Source organism: Siphateles boraxobius, unplaced genomic scaffold (genome assembly GCF_051911475.1).
Source record: "Siphateles boraxobius isolate OS27281-9 unplaced genomic scaffold, OSU_SipBor_1 77, whole genome shotgun sequence".
NCBI classification, from domain to species: Eukaryota; Metazoa; Chordata; class Actinopteri; order Cypriniformes; family Leuciscidae; genus Siphateles; species Siphateles boraxobius.
Window position 1 is genome coordinate 2,849,277 of NW_027509205.1, and position 12,942 is coordinate 2,862,218.

Sequence of the window (12,942 nt, forward strand, 5' to 3'; positions counted from 1 at the left end):
TCAGCCTCGGATACCGGACCTGAGGGGTATTGCACAAAAGTAGAATTAAGAAAGCCAGGATAAAAGACCAGTCCCGGCTTGACCTAGTTTAATCAGTGCATCCTGGCTTAATCCGTTGCACGTTTGCTGAGCCAGGATGAGAACGCGTGGATATGTCAAGCCAGGTGTATATAGTTTGGATAAATGCACGTTCACGGCATTCTTTAAAAGATCACGAAATCGATCACAGAATCACCGATCCGAAAATGGACAAAACGCGTGCGGCATACTTTTCGCCTAATGAGCAACAGCTTCTTATGGAAACGTATGAAGAAGTGAAACATATAATATGTAAAAAAGGCAATGCAGCTGCTGTAATAAAACAAAGAGAGAATGCATGGCAAACAATAGCGGACCGATTGAATGCGTAAGTAGTCCAAATAACCAGTGCTCCACTGAAACCCTCATAATTACAATTCAAGGAGTTACTTGTCATTTTCAAAAATAATTGTATACTTTGCCTTAAATGTGACCAGTGAACATGCATTTAACATGAAGAATAATTGCAAACACTTACCCACTATGTGTTTCTATTTAGTTTATTTTATGTCTATTATCTCTTTAATCTTTTTACTCTTATCTATTTGTATGTAGGTTTTGTTTTTAATTGATTTGATGTAATCTATAATCAGATATTTTGCTCTATTTTTATCCATCTAATCTATTTTATCATTTGTATCTATTCCTCTTAAAGAACAAACATGTCTGGCCAAAAAAGGACTTGGCAGCAAGTCAAGATTAAATACAAGAATATTTTGCAGGCTGGTAAGTGACTTGTTTGCGGAGAACATAGGTGACATGTTTGCTGACATTTTATTGTCTGTGCTGATTTTAGCAATACAAAAAAGTCATATATCTGGTACGGGGGGTGGCCCTCCAACCCAAGACTTCACCCCAGCAGAGGAGCTGGCCCTGGACCTAAATAAAGGGAAGCCAGTGATTGAAGGGATCCAGGGAGGGACATCCACTGACTCTGGCCCAGCAAGGGATACTGGCCTCTTCATACAAATTACATTATTGCCATACAACTGCACATGGAAAATATTGAAATCCATATATATTTTGTTTTGTAAACTGTGTGACTTTGCCTTATAGTGGCTGGTAGCACCCTTACACTTTTGGAGCCAACAGACTATGATTTGCCGGTGAGTACTCTTTATTAAATCATAGGCTTTGCATGTCCTGTCAAAAAATATCAATACAAGTATTGAAATGGCAGAGGGAAGCCACATCTACAGCAGTGGAGTGCACTTCTGCCGATGATGAGACCATGTCGCTGGACTCCAGAAGGCTCGAGGTATTTTGTGAAAATAGACACATTTTTTTATAAGTTCATAATAGATAAGAAGTCAGGGAAGTGGTACTAATAGAAAATATTATTTGTTACAGGATCCTGACATTGGGCAACCTGATAAGCAGCCTGGTAACATAGTGCGTATTGCCTAAAGTAAATTTACATTATGCCAAAATTCTGCTATGCTAACTAAAAGGTCTTCACAGAATTCACAAACTGTCAGATATCTCTACACAACCCATCTAAAGAGACAGATCGAGCTGACAGAAGTCAAGATTGATGTGAACAAAAGAAAGCTGCAGGACATGGACCTTGAGATGCAAATTAAACACAAGACACTGAGGAAACTAGAACTGGAAATCCAGAAACTAGAAAGAGAAGTAAGTGACTTCAGTTCATACTGTAACCATGACTGTAACACAATGTATTAATCATTATATTTTTTTCTCTCCAAAGCTCCAAGCTGACAAGTGATAACAGCAAAATAATAAAAGAAAAATATTCCAAAACCATTGTGGTCTTGTAACTTTTTTTTTATGAATGTCAAGTATACACTTTATATTTATTGATCCAGTGAAGTGGAACTAGAATTTGGGAAGATAACCACAGTGTGTGCTGCTGATTCCAAATAAAATGCATGTACACATGAAAAAGTTATATAGCCTGCATTATCCTTTATTAAGGGATGGGCTAAATCAAAACTAAATTAACTGAAATAATTTGCAATGTATTGTTCTCTAACAAGTCTTCCATTTCTGTTATCTGGGAATATGGCAGCATTGTCCCAATTAACATCCAAAGCAACTCTGGGAGCCCTTTCTTTTCTTAGGCTGGCAATATTGTGCAGCACTGTGCAGGCAACAGTCACATCACATGCTCTGTCTGGGGAGACCCTCAGGTGGTGCAGGCACCCAAATCGTGATTTCAGGAGGCCGAAGGTCATTTCAATTCGAGCCCTGGTTTTGGCATGGGCATGGTTGTAAGCTTGCTGTGCTGGGGTTTGGGGGTCTGTAAGGGGAGTCATCAGAAATGTCTCACAGGCATAGCCTTTGTCCCCCAGCAGCAGACCAGAGAACTCACCTGCGAATACAACACATAATTCTTACAAGTACTGTACCCTTGATGTTCAAGGTGCTTAAAAAAATGGGGTGGCTTACCTAGAGAGAGTCTCTGGTAAATTCTACTTGCCCGAAAGATTCTGGAGTCATGGACTGAGCCAGGCCACTTTGCCTCTAAATTTGTGATAAGGCAGTCAGCATCACAGATCATCTGTAAAAATATATAGCCTATTAAGGTCATTTAATGCACAGAATAATTATGTAGCTGACAGTAACCATAACTCATTCTTACCTGAACATTGACACTGTGGAAGGATTTCCTGTTAACATAATCTCCCTCATGTGCCCCTGAGGGGCGTTGGATACGAATATGGGTGCAATCCACTGTACCAATTACATTAGGAAAAGCTGTAACACAAAATAATGAGTGTCATACTGTGACTATGCTAATGTAACATTTTGTAGTAATCTGTTATTATTCGTGTAACCTGCAATCTTGTAGAACTCCTCCTTGATGTGGATGAATCTTCTGTGACCAGGGAAGGTGATAAATATGTGCACAAGAGATTTCAATGCCAGACTTACATTTCTTATTGTGCGGCAAATAGTGGCTTTATTGAGGTTTTCTGCATCACCGACAGAATACAGAAACATGCCACTTGCAAAGAATCGCAGTGCTACGCAGACCATCTGTGGGACAATGAGAGCATGGCTCCGTGCTGTCTTGTGCTGTATGTTTGGACCCAGCAGCCTACACAAATATCTGATGCCATCACCTGAGAATCTGTACCTCTCAGTCAGATATTCGTCTGAAAAGGCCAATGGGTCTGCCCTATCTCAGAAGACTCTTTCATGCCTGAATGCTCGTCTGAGTATTAAAACTTCCTCATCAACTACATCATCCAACAAAGGACAAGCCATTGTGAATAGGAAACACACAAATCTTTAGTCTATATATACTACATATTGACCTCGTTACGGACTTAATTGAAACCACATTTGCAACTTCATGAGCCATTTCTTATTATCTCATCAACTGCAAAAATTTTTTTTTCTCATTCAACAGTACATTTCTACTCTATACTTGCATATATAGATATACATAGTCTATATATTCTATTTCTCATATTGTATAGTATAGTTATTTGCACTGTGTTGGCATTCATTGTGGACAGCAAAGTAATAATTGCTCAGGAAAATCTGCTTTCCTCACTGGGTGTATGACAATAAACGCTTTAAATCTCGAATAATATATATATATTCATCAAACCTCTGACAGTGAAATGAACAGCAGTTTTCAATAATAACTAAAATAACAGTACGCATACTTAGATGAATGACAGTATATCTAGTATTTTAATGCAGGACCATGAAGTGACTAAAACACATTAATATCTAGTAGGATTTAGGGAGGAACTAGCCGATAAATCACTAGGATTAATCTTAGCCTGGTTGTTAGCCTGCTCCGGAGCAGGCTAGCTGCAAAGTGTAAATCTCCATAGTAACTTAATGTAGATTAATTTAGCCTCCCTTCATGCAACCAAGTAAGGGCTAAATTCAGCCAGGATAACTGGAAAATCCCAGCTTAATCCCTTATCTTGCTTTTGTGCAATACCCCCCTGTTATATCAAGACTGGAGAGTATTTCTTTATTGAAAGCAAACAATGGCACTGAAAGCTCTTCTCATTGGCAAAGATGTTTTAATTCTCCTACCAACTAGCTCTAGCAGGAGTTCAACTCTGTTATGGTTTGTTATTTGGATTGGTTGAAGTTATTCCATGATAAACAGACATTCATTCAATCACCAATCTCTACCCTTTTGTAAAATGTTTAGGACGACAACCCAGATGGTTCTTGGAACAAACCATGTGGCATTTCAGGTTATAAGATTATGTCAAATTCAGGTTTGGAGGTTTTTTGTAAAAATGTATTCCTATACAGAACAATATGAGTTGATTACACAGTTGATTGAGGGTGTCAATGATGGCCTTCTGGACAGCAGTCAGGTCGGGAGTCTTACCCATGATTGCGGTTTTGAGTAATGAAACAGGCTGGGAGTTTTTAAAAGCCTCAGGAATCTTTTGCAGGTGTTTAGAGTTAATTAGTTGATTCAGATGATTAGGTTAATAGCTCGTTTAGAGACCCTTTTCATGATATGCTAATTTTTTGAGATAGGAATTTTGGGTTTTCATGAGCTGTATGCCAAAATCATCAGTATTAAAACAATAAAAGACCTGAAATATTTCAGTTGGTGTGCAATGAATCTAAAATATATGAAAGTTAAATTTTTATCATTACATTATGGAAAATAATTAACTTTATCACAATATGCTAATTTTTTGAGAAGGACCTGTACATATTGAATTAATAACAGTTCATGTATGAACTAATATATTAACTAGTCAGAGGCTTAATTAGTTCCTAATTAGTTCCTAATGTGGTAATCATTAATGAATAGCTTAGATAATCATGTGTTACACATTCATTGTGTATTCACATACACGTTTCACATTGCATATTAGTGCACCCGTATTGTAAAGTGTTACCGATTATTTCTATATTTTATCTTTTTTTCTAAACTGTTTTAATTATTCTGATTTCTTTTGATTATTTTAATTTCTTCTATGTAAAGCACTTTGAATTACCATTGTGTATGAAACGTGCTAAATAAATAAACTCAAAATATGATCAACTGTAACTTTTCCATGGTCTGTTGGTCACAAAACAATCCATACAGGGGTCCTTCAAGTTTAAGAAATGTTAGGTCTGTTGACTGTTGCACTTTATTGTATCCATACAGATAAAAGAGGCTGTAACAAGCTTGAAGAAAAACCATGAAGAATATTAAAGTTCAAATTAAATTACAAACTGCTTAGCTGATGTAACATGACAATGTTATGGAACAATACAAGTGGACAACAAAAAAATATGTAAAGAAACTACACTTTTACAAGAACAAGGAAAAAATGCATGTTTGCAATGTATGTTGCATATTTGCAGGCTAGCTGCATGGGATGGGAATCAGGGTGGCTGCCAGGATGGAGGCCAAGTCTTTCCACTGAGAAAAACATATATAAATAAATAAAGAGAGGGAAATTGAAAGAGAATTAGTAATATGATACACATTGAATTGATTGTCATGATTGTAACACTTGCTGTTTTACAATACTTTGCAGAGTAGTGCAGTCCCTCCGGACAGCAGCAGAGATGTTGTCTTGGCAGATTTAACCCTCTGAGGTCTAAGGGGTTTTTGGGGTCCTGGAGGTGATCTGACGTGCTCTGACATTTGTGCTTTTTTCAGTTATTTATAAACATGTTAATGGCAAAGGTGTAAATTCACTCTATATAGCACAAACGGGGCTACTGTAATATGTGAGTAACATGTATGTACATGTTTGTATTTTTTAGAGAATAATGTTTATGCATGGTTATTGAAAAAACTAAAACTTAAAGTGTTTGAAATAAGGCCAAAAAACACATACTAAATATGTGTCCACAAGACTTTTGACTAATGAGTGTTGTTGCCTAGAATTTTTGCTTCAAAATGATCTGAAAATCATCCTGCCTAATCATTTACACAAAACAATACATTGATTTAAATTTTATAAGACAGCTTTTGTTTGGAAAGGCAATATGCGTGGAGGCGTGTTCACACCTGAGAAGACAAAGGCCGGATAATGTGCCACATACATAATGAGCTGCATATTAATTAGCCTTTCACACAGGTGTGTCACTGGGTCCCAAAGAATGCAAGGACAAAATAAATTATCTATATATACATATTTTACAATTAGAAATTGTAACCAATTACAAATAGGTTACAATTACAACAACAATTACAATTTTAACAATATTTCAAGTGTATTTCTTTGTAAAAAGTATACATTTTATCAAAAAAGGTAAGGATTCATTAGTTTGAATATTGGAACAAACACTATAATAACATCTTAGTTGATAATTCAATAAACCTAATTTATTTTTGACAAAACATCATACTATAGTATATTTAACTATGAGCAGAAATTGGTGAACAAAAGCTTACCTATTTAATGTGACAGTAGTCTTTTTTTATAGTCAAAACTTTATAATCTATCCAAAACTAATCACAAAATCTTGTCTAAACATTCATATTTAGTCTTTGTTACAATATTTGTAACATATTTTGTATGATATATTAGCATATACATGTGAATGTGCAGTTTGTTGCTTATACAGACATTTTATTTCAACATATTTCAGTCTATTTTTACTCATCTTAGTAGGCTATAGCAATATAGTTTGGATGCGTTCATGTAAACATAACGTTTACTAATGTAGATGCGAGAGTGAATGAACGGCACAGACACGCGCTGTATAACTGTAGTAAACAAAGCGCGCACGCGCCTGTGCCGTTCATTCATCATTTAGCCGACACACTGTAACAGTCACCGCCTGTCACAGGGTTTCTTTCATTCCAATTGTGGGTGTTATTTTCTTCCTAGCCACTAGGGGGATGAAAGAGGGCACTTTGAATGGGATAAAACAGGAAGCAGTAGAGTAAGTGCGAAGGTCTGTTTGATGCTGCCTCATGGTTTTTTGCGAACTATTTTCCAATCCTGTTTGAGAAACTGTTTGTTTCCTGCTCAAACAGGATTTGTTTGGGATGTAGCTATTGCTCGTCAGCTGTGGACACTGCTAAGTGGGTCTGACCAAACACCGTGCTTATACTACTGAAGCACTTTTCTGATTCGTTTGATGAGAAGACTAACGACTCACCAAACAACTAAGAATTGGACAACCTCCTACGTCGTCACTATCCACCTTTGCACCTATGTTCAAACTACAGATAAGACTGACATCTTACATTTTCTGAGCTATTGGACTTTGTGAACCTCATAGGACTGTGTTGGACATTTCGATACACCCATATGCATATACTTGTGCATGACTGAAAATAATGAATTTATCTCTGTATACGGGTGTATGTTTTGTGACATTTTGGGTTTGTGGGATAATGAATGAGTAAAGCTTTGACTATATGAAGAAAGAAACACTGCACTTGTTTGTGGAAGAGTTTATTTTAGATCTTTTTCATCTGAGACCAATTGAGCATTGCACACAAAGTTACCCCCTTTTGAAATATAGCTTGACCAGTGCAAAGAAGCTGGGATGTTATAACACAGACACGCAATTCATATGTAAACAGTCTTTTTGCGGTTTACAGTCAGACAGTATTCAATACCGCGATTAGAACAAAGCACTTAAGAATAAACGACTTACTACATCAGCTGGATCCGTTGCTCCGCGAAATGAAATTACCAGCACTTCTGGTACATTTTCCAGGGTTATTAGATAGTATTATTCCTCACAGCGTAGGGGATACACTGTGTACACAGCTCTAGTAAGATACTTACTGAACACGATGTGTTTTATAATCCAGCTGGTGGGCGTTGGCATGTTTGAATGGCTTGCCTTAGATCATTTGCGTTTGAATACCGCGCGCTCTCCGTGGGCGTGGCACATTAACACGTAATCAGGTATAATGAGCTGGAAAGAAAAAGACTGACATCTCTCTCTTTTCATACAGATTACATAAACTGAGAATATTTGTTTTTTCTCATTATGTGGGGTGGTGATGGCGCAGTGGATAAGACACATGCCTTTGGTGTGAGAGACCCGGGTTCGAATCCACTGTGAGACACCAATGTGTCCCTGAGCAAGACACTTAACCCCTAGTTGCTCCAGAGGCGTGCGACCTCTGACATATATAGCAATTGTAAGTCGCTTTGGATAAAAGCGTCAGCTAAATGAATAAATGGAAATGGAAATGGAAAAACACTCGTGCCTGTATGACAAGTAATCGCGGAATTACAGTTAATTTTCGGACGCGTTTCAGAATGGACTTCACTGACAGAGATTGACAGCATCATGTTTGTTTTTCTTTATTTGGCAACAAGCACAACACTTTATTTTTATTGTGAGTATCCCAAAAAAATAGACACTTATCAGGATCTAATGATGTACAACACTTAATATGTAAGATCAAAACCAAAAGAGTATTTTAAGTTTCTTTTGTACTGATAAGAAAAAAAGCGAGACAATCGCGCCCGCGTGATAGCCGACCTCATAGGGTTAAGGTCTCTCGTTCTGGTCTGCAGTTTTCAAAGTTTTCTAGAAATAAGTCTTCAAAAAGCTTTCAGAGTCGAAGTTCCAGGTCTCAGAAGAAGTAACTTTATTGAGCAATTCAACAAAGTGAGATGTTCAGCTGATTCATCTAATCTTACAATGGTTAATACACGGGTCTTACACCTTTTTCTTATCGCCAGTGTCCAATTAGTGTCTGTACCGTTATCTCTTACATGTTGCTCCTCCTCGGTATGACGCCACAATTAAGATCAGCTGCTTCGAGGCCTTCTTTTTATTGGTAGCAAAACGCATGCATGCGTATTTTTTTAAAAATTACTTCATACATGTTTTCTAGTGTCATTCTGTACCTTCCACCAACGTCATCCAGGCATTACATGGTTTTTTAGGTACTTTTCCATCTTTACATGCCCTATGGCCTACTTTTTCTGCTTAACATTACTGCACCTAAACTCATGCATCAAACAGAGGAGGGGTGGCGAGATTCCCCAATACAATCATCATCCTTCATTACAGTCAACAGCTTCCAAACAGCCTGTGATACTGTTTGACACAGGGCTGCATTATACATGGTTGCCAATGATAAGACCCTGGTCCTTCCTGGCTCTGCCCGATCCGCTTCCACTTCCACTAGTTTGGAAAGGACATTTTGAATGTGTCGCCACAGATCTCTCCAAAGAAACATGGCATGGCAGTACATACAAGAAACATAATCTTCTGATTTATATTTATTCTTGGGTTTCCGTCTGAGTTTTAACAACCCAGTCCCACTCGCTAAAATCACAGCATTGTGTACATAGTTCCCTTTGTTCCTCAGTTTGTCCAGCATCCATTTGCGTTCTTTTGAACCTTTTGGCAGTGCCAAGACCCGAGCAACATCCATGTTTCATCATTAAAACGATATAATACTCAAGATTCAGTATTTGACCACTATTGTATTCTGAGAAACTTATAGTGACAGTTATGTCTTAATTTGTGTCAGGAGTTATGAAATGAAAAAATGAGTCGATACCTTTAATATGAATTATGAGCGTCAGCTGGTCCATTCATAAAAAACACTCCAAGCTGTCGTCATGACAGCGATTCGCAAAACATCGTCCCTCAGGGCTTTAGCTCAAAAATGTGCAGACTTGGAGAAATATTGATATATTCTCATAGATTCACATCATATTTCTATAGACAGGAATAATATTTGTTGAATTTATACCCAAATGCGTCGATGTAATCATTATGATCGCTTCTTACTGAGATGTGCTGTGTTTTCAATTCATACCAATAGCCTGAGGGCGCTATATGCACAATAACAGTCCATATATGGATCACGAAGAAGACCCATAGTCATGTGACATTCCAGGACGTCACTGATACAGAAAGTAGCTGACAGAGATCGCTGTAACATGCAGATAAAGATGTTTTGAAGACAATAAACATGATTGCAATGATATTTGAGTTACCTGTGTTCTTCAAGCCATGCCAGGTATTTCATAATAATAGATTATATTTATAATGTAATGCTAATCGATATAGATTTCATCATCGTGCAGAACACTATAAATAATACATTTTCTGTCGGATTTTTTTTTATCTGAAGCCAAATTAGATCACAGAAGATTATTTAAAACACTCGACTTGCGTTATAAAGTAAGTTTGGAGCACAAACATGGTTTTAATCTCATAAATGGTCGTGTATTGATGGTGTGCTAAGCTAACATGCTAGCTAGCCCAGGTGCACCTGCCACCAGCAGTTATTGTTTTATGATTTTTTTCTAAATAGGAATGCTTACTGAAATGTTTCAGTGCATTTGATACCAGTTTCAAATATTTAGTGAGAACTTTGATAAAATAAATTAGGGTTTGAAACCCTGTGAATAGCCAGTCGTTAGTAGCTATAATGCAGACAAAAGAAATGCATATTTAGAGCCATAACCAGTCTGGAGAGGTGTAAATGTGTGCAGGGAGAGACTTACACTGAATGGGGCTCGTTTGCACCACAAAATAATAGAGACAATAGACTGATTAGATGACTCAGAAGATGACTAAACATCAGTTTGCATTTTAGAGTCTAATCAAAATAAAGTAATTTGACATGATCTTGAAAAACATTTAACTAAATACAGAGTTTTAGACTTATCATTTTCAGATTTTAAATATAAAATGGTCACACATATGGCTTTAGCTGCAGTGCATTTCTAGATTGCTCCAGGGCCAACTTCAATTTTATTTTTATGAAGATGTTTCATAAAAGTAAATTTCTAATAACTTTACAAAACTTTGAAGCTATTTAAACATTTTTTTGTCATTATGACAATAATTATTTCTACATTTACAATAAACTACTAGGTGTCAGCTTTCAAATGAGATCATACTTGTGCTTTTAGTGCAAAGGGTTCATGAACTGTATCTGTTTAAGTTTGGGTATGCCATTTCTGGGGATTTTTCAAAAGTGGCCTTGAAGGTTAACAGGTTAATAGCATTTTAACTATTAAGAAAAGCTGTTGCGGATGTGATGGAAGAAAGACGGAAGAGAAAATGTTAAAGGAGCAGTGTTAGAGGTAGTGTAAATGAAATTATGATGGATACAATATGCTGCTGCTTCTTTGGGTTTTAATTTGGTCCTCCGGGACCTTGTAGCTGCCATCTCATGCAAAGGCCATTAAAGGTTTTAATCATTTTACAACATGACTTTTAGATATTACTGACATAATAAACTGTTTTACACCTTTATTTGTTATGACCGGTGAAATTATTAGCAATAACGATTATTATTTACATACCGTGTAATACCAAGAAGTTTCACTATTTAAACAGTAAAAACATGGTCCTTGTGTTTAGCTTGTTTTTTAAATATGCTGCTTTTCTCTTTCTTAAACACACTGTAGTTTCTCTAAATTGAACCATTATAATTTGACTAACATACTCAACAGACACATACACAACATTACTAATTAACAGCAAACTAAAAAGGGTAACTAAAAGCTTAAACTAGGACTAGCTAAGGAACAAAGTTTCAGTTACAAATAATTACCATGCTTCGGGATGCTAAATAATTGTTAGGCCTAAATTGCACAAGGACCTAGATAATGAGTATCCAACTAACGTTATACTGATTCACACGCCAACCTCATTACCATCATTATACTTGTTACGAATGAATTCACTGGAGGCAAGCTGGTGAGGACCTAAACGCAAACTTTAATTACAAACACTTAATCAAACACAAAACAATGGCATGGCAAGGCATGAAACAGAAATAAGAACAATGATAGGGACATTCAACACTATTAACATTAAGTCCTCGACAAAGACCCAGGGCAAACATGAGGACTTAAATAAACACCTGTGAACAATGATTAGACTATTAACAATTGACAAGACACATGGCAGAATCACATGACAGACAAGAACATGGGACAAGACACAAAGCCCACACGTGATATAGCCCATCAAAACAAAAAACACAATAGTTCAGGAGGGTGGTGGAGCGGAGGCGGTCTTTGGGGAAGGATAGATGGTGAGGCCCGTGCAGGGGAAAGGGACCAGGACATTGCCATGGCGGGCCTGGGCCGTGGAGCGTGGGCGGACCAGACAGTTCAGGGGGCCAGGGCGGAGATGACCCTTCGGCGCGGCCAGGGCAGAGACGACCCTTCGGGCGGCCATGGCAGCATGGCCTCCATGATCCCATCCAGAGACCAACTGGCCCCCCAAAACCCCCCCCATATAGAACAAACACCAGCTCAGGAACAGACACCGGCTCAGACGTGTGTGCAGCCCATGCACACCACATGGTTGTAGCCATAATGGCCAGTGCTGCAATCACGGAGGGCTCAGGTGTGGCGGCAACATTGTCCGGAGACATAAGCATGGCTGATCTGGCCTGAACGTCTCTTCTTCGGCAGGCTTGACGTGAACAGTCTCTGGCTCTGTGGCAGGCACGACGTGTACAGTCTCTGCTTGGCGGCAGGCACAACGTGTACAGTCTCTGGCTCGGCGGCAGGCACGACGTGTACAGTCTCTGGTTTGGCGGCAGGCACGACATGTACTGTTTCTGGCTCTGCGGGCATGACATGAACAGTCTCTGGTTCGGCAGGACTGACGTGAAGCAGCTCAGGCTGGGTAGACCTGACGTGAAGGCCAGGCTCGGCGGGACTGACGTGAGCTGGGTCTGGCTGAGAGGATACTGTGGGCTTGAGGGGTTCCTCATTCGCAAAGCCCACAGTAAATGACGAACCGCTTATCCGAAGGGCACGGTCAACATACTGTGTTAAAGTCCATTGAGGGGTGTTGTCAGAAATGTCCGTAAGCCCATACCGGAAAATGTCCTTTAATTCCTCCCCAGAGCTCACAGAATTCCTTCACGTACCTCTCAATCGGGCGATTACCATAGCTGAGGCAAAAGAGACGGATTGCTGGGTCCATATTTTGGGTCGA

At 38.4% G+C, this 12,942-nt stretch overlaps 1 long non-coding RNA gene across 1 annotated transcript; it reads left to right on the top strand.

The window, feature by feature from the left end:
- Nucleotides 1–1,310: 1,310 nt before the first annotated feature.
- Nucleotides 1,311–1,845, top strand: LOC143725797 (uncharacterized). Its single transcript, XR_013198335.1, has 4 exons — nucleotides 1,311–1,336; nucleotides 1,429–1,470; nucleotides 1,540–1,713; nucleotides 1,790–1,845. It is a non-coding gene; the product is annotated as an uncharacterized LOC143725797 (long non-coding RNA).
- Nucleotides 1,846–12,942: the final 11,097 nt, after the last annotated feature.